The 14,228-nt window shown below is 45.5% G+C and overlaps 1 protein-coding gene across 3 annotated transcripts in view; it reads right to left on the reverse strand.

Moving 5' to 3' along the window:
- Positions 1–14,228, reverse strand: part of ROR1 (receptor tyrosine kinase like orphan receptor 1) — a 520,085-nt gene that overhangs the window by 475,249 nt on the left and 30,608 nt on the right. The window contains exons 1-2 of one of the 3 annotated variants that reach the window (XM_021097761.1): positions 4,962–5,576; positions 4,146–4,427 (exon numbers count right to left, since the gene is read on the reverse strand). The exons of 1 other annotated variant lie outside the window; for it this stretch is intronic. The gene's annotated coding sequence lies outside the window, so the exon portion shown is untranslated. Of the gene's footprint in view, positions 1–4,145; positions 4,428–4,961; positions 5,577–14,228 lie in introns of those variants that run through there. One more of the 3 variants, XM_021097763.1, reaches the window with a different exon arrangement.

Raw genomic sequence — 14,228 nt, forward strand, 5'->3', positions numbered from 1 at the left:
TTGGGGTGAAGAGATGCAAATATGACATTTAGAATGGATAAACAATGAGGTCTTACTCTAGAGCACAGGGAACTACATCCAGTCCTTTGGGATAGACCATGATGGAAGATAATGTGAGAGAGAGAGAGAGGTGTGTGTGTGTGTGTGTGTGTGTGTGTATGAATGGGTCACTTTGCTGTATGGCAGAATAGGCACAACATTGTAAAACAACTATCCTCTAATAAAGTCTTTTTAAAAAGAACATCAATGTTTAGAGTTGTAATGATTCAAACAGACCTGAATCATTTTCAACTTGGTAAAAAAAAAAAATGTTTTCATACACACATTTGTTGTCCTATAAATTGGGATAAATAGAAACACATCTCAAGTCTCACCCAGAATCATCCTTCATGTGGGAGAGTTGCCATGTGAAAGGCAGATTCATTGCTCTATCTTGGGGTACCTGTCCACAGGAATTTAGGGTTAAGCTTCACATTTGAAACACTGTTGGTCTTATGTCCGTAACAACTTCACCCAAAGCCTGTCTCTCCCACTCGGCATCACAGCTGCCTCTCTTTGTACCTCAGGTCCATTGCTCTGAAGAAGGAGTGCCTCGCAACATGGGTGTTTCAACACCCCCAGGTTGGACATTGGCCCCAGAGGCCCTTGGACAACGGCCATGGGAAGTCTCAATACACAGCTCCGCTTTCAACATCTATCCCATTCTGACAGACACCTTCAATTGTTTGAAGTTCTTTTAAAAATTTTTCCCGACATTGAATTAATGTCTTTAGAGGGCATTAGGTCAGGTATTCGTTTCTAATATGTACCCACTGAGAAAACTTAAGATTTTGCAATATTGACCCATCCCTAAAAGGATGGCAAACTTTGAAAAATATAAATGTCTGAATTCGATGCAGTGAAATCTTCAGACTGAAGTGTCACAAGACTCCCTCTGGGTAGAGACAAGAAAGCAGAGCCCCCCCCCGCGCCCCCCCACCCGAGGCTCCTATGGTGAAAAATTTTATGTCATGCAGCTCGTATTTGACACAAGACCATGCTCAAAAACGCTTCAAACTGGAGGAAACTTTATCCTGCTATTTTCACACAATGTGATGCCAAAGAAACAGCCAGGAACGTAACCACGTTTATGTAGCTGATGGTGATGATGGACACGTGAGGATGTCAGGAAGACTTAGAGACGCTGGCTGGTGGCAGACGCGCCTGGAACAGAGCAAGGCTTCCAGAAATGCTCTTATCTGCTCACGTGAAAGGCAAAGGCATACGCGCCCCATCATCATATCTATGAGAAACAAATGAAGAAACATATGCTAGGAAGGACGTGAAAATGTCAATAATAGGCGTGTTTGGACAACCAGGAATTCTCTCCCTTTCTTCTTTTCAATATTTTCTCACTTCTCTTTAATGAACATGTATGATGTTTATCACAGAAATAGCACACCGTGTTATTAAATTTTGAAAAATACTTCTGAGCAGCTCTATTTTGTCTACTCTCAGTCTCTTCAAATTAAATGCTTTCCAGATCTCTGCAATGTTCGCAGAAAAGGACATGAGCAAGACTTTATGGGAACTGACAGGGAGTCATCCTCTGGCAAGAAGGCTAATTGCTTTTTTTTTCTCTTTCTTTCTTTTGCTTTTTTTCCTTCTCTCTAAGTGGAGCTGAATCAATGATTTGCAGCTGTAAGAGCTGCCACATTTATTTCTTTAATGATTTTTTTTTCCTACCCCAAATCCCCATTTGCCAAAGCTGCCTGGGCAAAAGGAAAACATACTAACATTTAGAAGTTTGTTGTAATTTTTAAAAGCAAAACAAAAATGAATTTACCCTAAAAGCAACTAGACTGTGTAGGTCAACCTCCTTATTTATTTATTTGCATTTGTAATGAATTTTTTTTTTTCTGTTATAGCAGGTTTACAGTATTCTGTCAATTTTCTACTGCACAGCAAGGTGACCCAGTTACACATACATGTATACATTCTTTTTTTTTTTTTTTAGCATTTGCTTTTTTTTTTTTTTAAGTTCCTTTTTTGACACCAGCAGATTTCGTAGCCAGAAAACTGCTGGAGTCTCTTTGCAGAATCCAAGCAACATAAAGGCACTGACCTCGGTTAAACTCCTGACCAGCCCAGCCATGAATAAAGTAAACAAAAATCCCACAACTAAAGCTTGATTTTGTGCCCCAGCTGTGGGACAGGATGTAGAGATTTTTAAACAAACAAACCAACAACAAAATGCAACTACCGCCACCAACTCCCAAGCACCAGGGTGTGGCCACAGTCACCCAGAGCAGCACAGGTCCTTTCCCGAGTGCTCCTGCACTAAATCCTAGATGAAACAGGATTTCTGACTGTCAGAGCTGGGCTGGGGTTCACCTGGCATTCATTAAAAGCTGACTCAGGTACAACCACTATAGAAAACAGTATGGAGGTACCTCAGAAAGCTAAATACAGAACTATCATATGACCAGCAATCCCCCGCCTGGGCATCTAGCCAGAAAAAACTTTCATTCAAAACGATACATGCACTTCTGTGTTCATTGCAGCACTATTCAGCCAAGACATGGAAACAACCTAAATGTCCATCGACAGGGAATGGATTCAGATGTGGTACATATACACAATGGAATACTACTCAGCCATAAACAAAATAAAATAATGTCACTTGCATCAACATGTATGGAACCAGAGATTCTCATACTAAGTGTAATAAGTCAGAAAGAGAAAAAAAATACCATATGAGATCATTTATATCTGGAATCTAAGAGATGGCACAAATGAACCTATCTACAGGAAAAAAAAAAAAAAAAAAAAACCCTCATGGACCGGGGAACAGACTTGTGGTTGTCAAGGAGGAGGCTTTATTGGCAGGCTTTATTTCAGCCTGCAGGGTTATGGGGTCAGAAGATAATGGGTAAATATTTTAGGACCAACTCCTCATAAAGGAACAAGAAGGCCTGGGAAGGATTTCCCCAAATCTAATCTATTCCCGGTTGGACAACAGTCCGTCTTTAGGTCTGTGTCAGTTCACAGGAAAAAGGCTAATTTTATCTATTTCCCAATCCAATCTCAAAATCAGAAGAAAATGCTTTTCGAAAACATATACACCATGAGATTTTTCTTTTCAGCATCAACAGTAGAATTTAAGACAAGTCAAATCAAAGCTCATGTCTTTTTTTTTTTTTTTTCATTACAAGTTCATTTCATTAGGAAATCAGTGGGGGTATTTTGTAGCATTACAGAAAAACCAGGAATGAGACCCAGCAAGTTGGTTACAGACTCAGCAATGCTTCCCTCTAATATTCAGCAAGGAAAATAAACTCATACGGTAATCTCATCTCCTCTTTTTATCCCTGATATTTTCAACAAAAACACATCATGTGAAATTCTGTGATGATAATGGGAAGAAAAACAAAATGTTGAGAATAAGGACTTGTGAGGATTCTTCTTTTGGTAGCACTGAATTTGATTTTTTTTTTTTCATCTTTGTAGGGCTACACCTGCCCTATGGACGTTCCCAGGCTAGGGTCAAACCAGAGCTTCAGCTGCCAGCCTACGCTACAGCTGCAGCACTGCCAGATCCGAACTGAGTGTTCGACCTGCAGTGTAGCTCACAGCAACACCAGATCCTTAACCCACTGAGCGGGGCCAGGGACTGAACCCCTGTCCTCACGGATACTAGTCAGGTTCATTACTGCTGAGCCACAGTGAGAACTCCAGTGTTTTTTTTTTTTTTTTTTTTTTTTTTTTTTTTTTTTGTCTTTTTTAGGGCTGAACCTGTGGCATATTGAGGTTCCCAGGCTAGGGGTTGAATTGGAGCTGTAGCCTCTGACCTACATCACAGCTCATGGCAATTAAAGCCTCATGTCTTAACTACTATAATATCTTGCCTCTGGAACACTGGCAGGATTTTCGATTGGGCACTAATTTGAGGGCAAAGGGGATTGGCGTGCATTCACTTGGAGGGAGAAATTTAGTCCTCCTTGGAGAGAAAAAGCAGAGGTGCAATAGATATAAAAATGACCCCCCCATTCCCACCCCCAGCAGGTCTTGGTTCCTACAGCTGAACTCATTCTATGAGCAGGCCTCTGCTTCATATGAAAATGACCCCTTCGTTTTGGCTCTCATTTCCTTTCAGTCATAATTACCTGTTATTATAATATTCTCATTACCACAATACAAAACTCCAGAGGATAGAGAAAGTATAAAAATCACCACTAATCCAATTGCCAACCAATAACATTTTCGAGGGTTTTTTGTTTTTTTCTCTGCAAGTCTCTTCCCCTCTGTCTGAGCTTTCTTCCTCCATTCAACACAGATTGAGCAACAATTATTAGGTGTCCGATGCTCTGTTCTTTTCCTTGTCATAGTCATCATGGTGGATAAAGTTTTCCTTTGTTTTCACTGAATAGTACAGGCAGCTTGTATTTCTAGCATCAGACAAGAAAAAGGTAACATAAAACCCCTCAGAATTAAACTCCATTCTTGAAGCCTGAGGTGATGTGCCAGGAGTGTCCTGGGATATCCTCCCTGGGGAAGTGACTCGGGGTCCAAAGCCTGGTTGTTTCTCATCCATCTGTGGGATGAGAGGGGAGGGGGCAGCCTTAGCTGCTCGAGAGCACAGGTGGTCACCTATCCCGGGGCGGCCCCTCAGCCCCAGTCACAAATGGGCTCTTGACAGGGAAGGAGAACCATTCCCCTGAGAGGAGGTGGGGGGGGGTCCTTCCACTCCACACCTCCTGCACCTTCTCACCTCCTGACCCTTGGGCAACCCAAAGGCCGTGGATGCTCTGTCCCAAGGAAAGAACACAAACCCTCTAGACAGTCTGTTCTGCCCTCAGGCCCCAGGAAGAAACAAGATGGCGGCCCCAACTGGCCACTCCTGTCCTCAGTGCCGGTCAGCCTGCAGCTTCCTCCCTCCGAGCCCCCCTGTGCCTCCCACTCGGGATGCACAAGCCACCAACCTCCGTGGGGTCCAACAAGCAGCACGGCGGCCTCCGTCTCCTCCGCCTCGAGGGAGCCCAGCATCTCCCTTCTTCCTCTCCTTTCTGCCTCCTGCTTCAGGCCCGAGCTGCTCTCTCGCTGCTCATTAGCTCCTTGACTCAAACCACATGAGGGAACTTGAGCTGAGAGAAAATGAGGAGATGGTGGGTCTGACTGACTTCTGGGAGGCTGTCTCATTATACAGACGGGCTTGCTGAGTGTGAGGGGCCCTGAGGAGGTGGGGGTGTTCACCTCCTTCCCTATTTGTCACCTACCACAACTCCTGTCAAGGTCCTTGTTCCTGGGGAGAAAGCGTGAGAATGGTAAACATAATCCTAGTAGTAATAACGACAGTCAGACTTTCTCGATGAAGACACCAAGCCAGATCTCTTCTGTTGCGCGAGGTCTTTCACGAGGATCATCGCGTTGAATCCTTGGAACAAGTTAGTTATTAGCCCCATTTTACGCAGGAGGAAATTTAGGCTCAGAGAGTTTCCATGGCCTCCCCAAAGCTATTAAGTGGAAGAGGTGAGATTTGAACCAGAACAAGGCTAACCACCGTCCTACACCACTTTCTGTGCCACTCACTCATACCTACCACGTTCCAGGTATTATGCGAGGGCTTTTACCCAGGTTTCTCTAATCCCCAAACAACCTGTGAAGGAGGCTGTATCTCATATTACTAAGTAACCTTCTGGAGTCGAAGAGACGTTGCCTATAGTCTCTTAAATTCAATTAAAGCAATCACCCAGGTTTGTGCCTTCTCTGCTTTAAGGTGCCATATTGCAAAGAATATGGATTTTAGAGTGGGATAGGCTATTGGAATGCCATCTCTTCCACATGGCAGCTGAAGGAGCTTGGTGAGCTGGAGCCTCAGCTTCTTCATACATAAAATGGAGCTAAATATGACCTCCCTAATGGGGTTGTTGGAGACGGTAGTTAAGTGACATAATGCAGGCAAAGCATAACACCTGGCATCAGTGTCCAATACATGGCAGATTATTACTAATAAATCGTAAATATCAGAACCACAGTACAAACTCAGGGCTTACTGGCCCCAAATGCCAAGAACACCGCCCCTTCGGGGCCATGACAAATATCCCCACCATATACTCAAAGTTTCTGCCTGAGTGACAGAAAATCACATGCCTTTTGAAACACTTGTTTACTTTAATAGGACACACTTGCAGTGCTGAGCAATGTGCACCTTTTCTAATTTTTCATAAAAAAAAATAAACTTTTTGGCAGCCCCTCTCACTGCAAAAGTTTGGCAAGTTGGGCACACAGTGTGTTAGAAGAGATTTTAGCCGTATTTTATCCAACACCCCCTCATTTACGAGGGACTCCAGATATGACAGTCTTGCTCTCTGCCAGCTTGCTACTTTAAGCACTTTGAGTCTTTTGCCCTTTCATAAAAGGAGGAGAATGATATTCTTGTTCAATTTACTTGAGAAATATGCTTCTCAACACACCTCCGTCCTCACCCTTCCTAATTGCCACAAAAATGCCATTTTCTCTGTGGAGATACACTTTATGCAAATCTCAGGGATATTTGCATTAAAAGTAAGTGTAAATTTTTGGAAAGTGTGGCCATTGTGGGAACATTGTGAATTGTGGATGATGGAAATGTAAAAAACAACTTTTTTTCACTCCTATCTGATCTCTCTTATAAATCAAGTTGGCCCGAGAACTAGCTTTATTTAATATTTTTTTAAAAAATTTATTGTAGTTGATGTATAATGTTCTGCCAATTTCTGCTGTACAGCAGAGTGACCCAGTCATACATATATATACATTCTTTTTTTTGTCTTTTTAGGGCCACACTCACGTCATATGGAGGTTCCCACACTAGGGGTCAAATTGGAGCTACAGCTGCCAGCCCACACCACAGCCACAGCAATGCCAGATCCGAGCCATGTCTGCAATCTACACCACAGCTCATGGCAACGCCAGATCCTTACCCACTGAGCAAGGCCAGGGATCAAACCCCCAACCTCATGATTCCTAGTCAGATGCGTTAACTACTGCGCCACAGCGGGAACGCCTGTACATTCTTTTTAATATTATCTTCTATCATGTTCTATCACAAGAGATTGGCTATAGTTCCCTGTGTTGTACAGTAGGACCTCACTGCTTATCCATTACAAATGTAATAGTTTGTATCTACCAACCCCAAACTCCCCGTCCATCCCACTCCCTCTCCCTCGGCAACCACAAGTCTGTAGAATGAGCTTCTGATTGCAGCCCAAAGAGAAGAATACCAAGCCTGGCATCAGCAAACCTGCGTTGGAGCTTGAGGCTTGCCCACTCCTGGCTCTTTGGCTAAGGGTGAGTCTGAGCCTCAGTTTTCTATCTGTAAACAGCCAGCTGTGAGAGCTGTTGTGAGGACTAAATAAAGTAGAGGATATGAAAGAACTCTGAAAACCCTGGATATCCATGGAGACATGAGGTGTTATCATGGATTGTCATCATTAAAATTGGAGTAGTCCTGGAATTCCCGTCGTGGCTCAGCGGTTAACGAATCTGACGAGCATCCATGAGGATGCAGGTTCAATCCCTGACCTTGCTCAGTGGGTTAAGGATCCGGCATTGCTGTGAGCTGTGGTGTAGGCTGCAGACATGGCTTGGATCTTGTGTGGCTGTGGCTGTGGTGTAGGCCAACAGGTACAGCTCCAATTAGACCCCTAGCCTGGGAATCTCCATGTGCCTTGGGTTTGGCCCTAAAAAACAAAACAAAGCAAAACAAAAAGAGTTGTCCTTTTTAATCATAAGACTAACAGTAACCTCAATTTCTGTTTAATTCCTGGTGCAAAGCACTTTCCAGATGACATCCAGCTTTGGTCTGTGGTCATAGAGTTTACTGGTAAATGCTTGCATGGGTGGCAAGCGACATCCTCAGATGTGTCTCAATCAACAGTAACACCAGACAGTCATCATTCCAATCGGGTTGCTCCTCTCTGAAACCCTCTGTCCTGTTTGCAGAATTGGCACACACTCAGCACGTATGAAGGGTAGCAAGGAAGCCGGTGCTAGAGCAGAGCGAGTGGGAGTAAAGGGGGTGAGCAATGAGCTCAGAGAAGCCGTGAGAGATGGGACCTGGGAGGTCATCAAGACAGGAAGCTCCTGGAGGGCTGTGTGCAGAGAAGGATGTATTCTAACCCACGTTCTAACTGGATCGTTTCGGACCCAGCGTGGAAGTGTTACCATTCGGGGATCTTGGTCTCCTTAATCAACAGACACTGATAACAATCCAGACAAGAAATTCAGGCAAGGCTTTCTTGGGGTTCCTGCTGCAGCAGCGGGGTGCCAAGCAAGCAACAGGTTCCTTTGCTCCCTTACTCCCGAGTAGGGGTGAGCTGGTTCTTTATATGAGGTGAGGGTAGGTGTGGGGGCAGGGGTTGGGCCAGAAGGGTGGCTTAGATGATTTGCCTACCCCTTTGGTGGTGTTACGTGCAGGGGGCATGCCTAGTACCCTGCTTTTGCTCTCTGCTCTTTAGAAGTGGCAGTTAGTTTTTTAGGATTTTTTTTTTTTTTTGGTATCTTCTTGTCCATAATTTGCTCCAACTGGGCACACATGCAGTTATTTTTAGTCCCTTATGGCTTCTTTGTATTTTGTTGCTTGAGGAGATGTTTGTCCAGGTGCAAGCATTGCAGCCACAGTAGCAAAGTGTCCCAGGCCCCAGGTCCCAACCTATCTCATAGATGGAGAGACCAGTAAGGAGATCTTAACCTTGACAAGAGGTCTGGTACTTGGACCAGGGAGTTAGTGAGCTGGTGAGAAGTGACGGGTCTTCTCTTTACAAGAAAGGATGCGTAGGAGAGAATGATGTCCAGAAGGATCCAAGATTTAGGCCTCAGCACCTGGAAGGTAGGCAGTGGAGCAGGTCTCGGGGAGACAAGTTCTGCTTTAAGAAATATTTTAAGGAATTACACTTGGGAGCTTCATTAAGACATTGGTTCATGTGTGATTTTTTTTTGAAAAGGCGTGCACATACCCAACACACAATACACTTTTCAAAGCAATTTCTCTTCCCCTATTTCCTTTGATCCTTAAAGCAGCCTTGTGAGATTGCTGCGACTCTCCATGCTGTGTCAGTTAGGATTTGAAGGGAGAAGAGGAATCCCTTTGGTTTGATATGGAATAAGGGGTTTATCTTAGAAATTAGCAATGGGTAAGCTGCTGGAGAAGGGTCTGTGTCAGGTGCTGTGCCTCCAGTTGATACAGGAGGAAAGGAAGGAGAGCTGGCCACGCAGTGATAGAGAACAAGACACACAGAAACCCGCGTGGAAAATAGGAACCCCGTGAACATGAACAAGAGCCTGTGTCTGTCTCCTACCACCTCCAACCTCCAGGTCACAGTGACCTACAGGAGAAGCTGTGCCCTCTACATGCAACAGCACACATTCTGGTCTAGGACTTGGAGAAAGCTACAAAAGGATGAAGTAGGAGCTGTGGGTCCAGGTGCATCCCCACTGATGGTTGATCCAGCAGATTAACAACAGTGTGTGTGTGAGTGTGTGTGTGTGCGCACGCGCATGCGTGCGTGTATGTGCGCCTGGTTCCTGCCTCAGTGCCACCTTCCAAATCTAGTACAAATTTGTCTTGTAGCCAACTTGAAATGGGATGCACGTGGGGAAGGGAATTCTGGGAAACATGATTCCAGCTTAGCTAAGTTGATATGGTATAAAGCCACCACACCCACTTTACAGACACGGAAAATTAAGACCCAGAGAAATAAACTGACTTACCCAATGCCTTTCAGAACCTTTATAGCAGATGTTTTATCTGGAGCCATCTGGCTGACTCCTAGTCCACTGGCTTTAGTTCACATTTTTTGAAGCCTTGCTCTGTGCCAGACACTGAACCATCACACGTGCGCTCACCACTCCCCTATGATCCCCAGTTTCCAGAAGAACCTACTGAGGCTCAAATAGGCAAAGTCAAAAAACCGACATAACACAGCTATGGAGAGGGAAAGCAGAAGAGTTCCTGTTGCGGCTCAGCAGAAATAAATGTGACTAGTATCCATGAGGATGCAGGTTCAATCCCTGGCCTCGCTCACTGGGTTAGGGATCCAGTGTTGCTGTGAGCTGTGGTGTAAGTTGCAGATGTGGCTTGCATCTGGCGTTGCTATGGCTGCGGCTGTGGTATAGGCCAGCAGTTACAGCTCCAATTGGGCCCCTAGCCTGGGAACCTCCATATGCTGTGAGTGCGGCCCTAAATAGACAAAAAAGAAAAGAAAGAAAGGGAATGCTGAGATTCAAACACAGGTTGGTCAGGCCACATGACCTGCAGTCTCGGCCTCCTAAGGTGCGGTCTTTCCTCCAATAAGCCCACGTTCCACCCTGATTCCTAGGGTGGAGGTCAGAAGATGGCTCATCCTAAGGAGAGGTCCTGGCAGTCCCGCTTTCTCCTCTACAGTCTGCAGTGCTGGCTTCAGGCCAGTTCCCTCCCACCCCAGGGAAAATGCAAACATAGGGTGGGAAATGCTTTAGTTAGTACAACTGGGAGGTGCACTGAAAAGAACACATATTCCAAACACAGTGGGGCAGAAGCACTAGAGCACAGGCTCCGATGGGGAAGAAGCCCACCAGCTCTCGGCCACAGGAACCAGAAGCATCGAAGTTAAGCAAGTGCCCCATTGATGCTGAGAAATTTTCCATGACTCCAAAGAGGCCAGAAAACAGAGCTGGGGTAGGGATGGGGGAAGGCCTATCTATTGCTTTAGAAATGAAACCGAAGATTTGTGGTTTTAGACATACCACACAACGCTACGGTCATTCAAGTTTCTTGCTAAGAGTAATAATAATAACATGAATAGCAGCTATTATTACTTATTGTGATCAATTATGTATTTTGTGCCAGGCACTCTTCTAAGCATTTCACATAAATGGAGTTTCCTCTTATCTGTCAGGGACTGACCCAAATTAACGCAGCTAATCCTCACAATAGGTATATGGGGTACTATATTGTTCCCATTGTACTGATCAGAAAATTGAGGAGTTCCTGTCATGGTGCAGTGGTTAATGAATCCGACTAGGAACCATGAGGTTGCAGGTTCAATCCCTGGCCTTGTTCAGTGGGTTAAGGATCCGGCGTTGCCGTGAGCTGTGGTGTAGGTCGCAGATGCCGCTCGGATCTGGTGTTGCTGTGGCTCTGGCGCAGGCCAGTGGCTACAGTTCTGATTAGACCCCTAGCCTGGGAACCTCCATATGCCTCGGGAGCAGCCCAAGAAAAGGCAAAAAGACCAAAAAAAGAAAGAAAATTGAGGCATGAAAAGGTTAGATAATGTTCCCAGGGAGCCCAAGGAGTCTACCACAAAGCCTAATCTCTCAGCCTTTATCTTGTGCCAACCTGCCTCTCAACCACCCTGTAAGGAAAGGAGATGGATAAGGAGGGTGGCAGGACTATGGTTTCCATTTTGCAGATGAGCAAACTGAGGCTTGGAGGGTTGAATAAGGTGCTAAAACTACCCTGCCAAGCCCAGGTTTGAAGGCAGAGCTGTTGAATTGCCAAGCGCATGCGCTCCCCACCCTGCCACCCAGCCCCCCAGCCCTGTTAAGTGAGTGGCACATTCAGGACTTGAAACCAGGTCTTTTCAAGTCTAACTCAAGCCCAGCACCAGTTGCTTACAGTTTGCCAGAGGACGCATTGCTTTGAATGCCCAAGTGGGCAATTTGGCTTCCAACGTCAGCCTAGAGGCCAGACGCTATCTACCTGGGGAACAGAAGGGTTCTCTCACATTTTCAGCCAGGAAAGGACCAATATTGACTTTCCCACCTTGGAACTGTTGCCTCACGCCTTGGAAACAGAAGAATGAAAACAACCTGAGTTTTGGAGGTTGGACAGCCCCAGCCCTGATCTATGGCTGTGGCTGGGATCACGTCTATGCTCAGCCCCTCGGAGGCAACCATAGGCTGTAATCATACCTTCATAATTCAACAATATTCATTTACCCAGCATGGGCTTCCCTCCATATACACCCCAGGAGGGAAGGACACACATAAGGGAGCTCACACACAGCGCCCGCCTTTGGTGACTTTATTGAGTAGCTGGGCAAACTCCAGTTCCCCTCCCATCACCCGCCCCCATCACCACATACATCCCTAAATCACACCAGGAAACACGGCCGCAGGGAACCAGTGGAAGCCAGTAGGAAAATGGCTGATAAAAATTTCTTTCGGCATTCACTCAATTAATAAGTAATAAGATTCAGCTTCCTCTTATTTGTCAGGGACTGTGCTAAGCACTTTTTTGTTTGTTTTGTTTTTGTCTTTTTATGGCTGCACCCTGGCATATGGAGGTTCCCAGGCTAGGGGTCCAATCGGAGCTATAGCCGCCGGCCTATGCCAGAGCCACAGCAACACGGGATCCGAGCCGCGTCTGCGACCTACACCCCAGCTCACGGAACACCGAATCCTTAACACACTGAACGAGGCCAGGGATCAACCCCGCATCCTCATGGATGCTGGTCAGGTTCATTAACTACTGAGCCACGATGGGAACGCCTGTGCTAAGTTCACTTTGGATGTGAATCACATTTAATCTTCCTAACACCTCTGTATGGTAGGTACTAGTATCTTTATTTTAAAGATAAAGGGAAGCACATGGAAAATGACTTGCTCAAGAGCACCCTGTGAAACAGAACCCAGATCATCTGACATCCAGTTCAGAGTCCTTTTCACCCCATCATACTAGAAAGGGAATTAGAAGATCCTGGAGTACAAGACGGGAGCAGAGCAGGCACAGAAAAAGGAGTGAGACAGGCAGGCAAATCAATGCAAAGGTAATTTCACATTTTTTTACCTACCCATGGAGGGCAGAAATGACCAAGACAGCCAGTTGTCCAACAAAGCATGGTATTCTACCTCCATGGTGCAGCCATGTCACTGGGAAGTGATGGCCAAGCCAGGGCCTCCCTTTGCCCTTTGCATCTTGATGTGGCTGTGTGACTTGTTCTCACCAAGGGGATGTGAACAGAAGTCATGCATGTCACATTTGGGTCAGGGCATTTAAGGAGTGTTGTGCCTTCTGTGTTTCCACATTCCCCATCCAGTGATAGAAAGCAGAGGGTGTCAACACAGAGACTCCCAGACATGCCAGCTGGGAGCAGAGCAGCTTGGTAAACAGAAGCTCACAGTGGGCTGGATGTGAGCAAGAAATGAGCTCTTGTTCTATTGGCCCATCACACATGTGGGGGTTTACTTGTTACAGCATCCAGCGTTACCCTAACTAAATATAGCAGATGAGGGCTAAGCTTCAGGTTGCAATAGAACATAATTCACTTGAACTTGCAGGAAGTCAGTAAATCAATAAGATACATACAGGTTAACCAGCCTTTCTGAGGATGAGAAAGGCTCTTGATCAGAGGTGTGGCCTTCGCTGGACCAGGCTCCTCGGGGCTGAGGGGGTCTCACCACTCTCGGCTCCCCAGTCTCAGCTCCTGGCTCCCAGGACACTTTCGGTGTGTGCTTCATGAATGGACCACCTCTCAGATCCTCGCCATCAGAACACACTGAGCAGCCACGTGACTGAAACCTGGTGGCAGATACCTTGCAACCAGAAAGAAAGTGGAGGAGTATTTCTAAAATGGCTGGGAATTTAGAATTAAATTCTAAATTAGAACCTGAACTAAGCCTGGAGCCTGTCTCAGCCACACAGACCTGACAAACACCACAGCAGATGCAATAAGGAAATATTTTGGACTTTAACGACATTATACACCTAACAAAAAAACAAAAAAAAAAAAAAGGACATCCCTCAATAAAATACCCTTGTGAAGGAACCCCTCCCCCAGGGAAGTTTTCCAAAGTGATAAAGTGAAGTGTTCGATCCTTCTCCTGATGTGTAACCATCACTCGTATTCCCAAAGGATTTCTCTGCTTAGGAAGTTTTATGGGGAGGGCTTTGAATACCCTTGGGGGAGCATAGGGTAAATGTTTTACTAGGAAACGGTAGCCATAATATGATGTTGTAGGAAACCCAGATGCTAGCTGCGATGTCAGGAAATACAATTTTCTACTCTCTCTGGGGAAATGGTTTTCCCGGATTCCAGAACCGATAGTGATCTGGCCTCATAGATAGTCAATTGGAAATCTTTTCTTCCACTTGTTCGGGAGGGGGTCCTGGACCCCTAGAGCTGGGCCACTCAGCAAGCGGACTAGCCCCCTTTAGCTAAGTTGCAGCAGATTCCCATTCTTTGGCTAATAAAATAAAATATTTATTTATTTGAGGTCCATCGACCAAT

The sequence above is a fragment of the Sus scrofa genome, chromosome 6 (genome assembly GCF_000003025.6).
Source record: "Sus scrofa isolate TJ Tabasco breed Duroc chromosome 6, Sscrofa11.1, whole genome shotgun sequence".
Lineage (NCBI taxonomy): Eukaryota > Metazoa > Chordata > Mammalia > Artiodactyla > Suidae > Sus > Sus scrofa.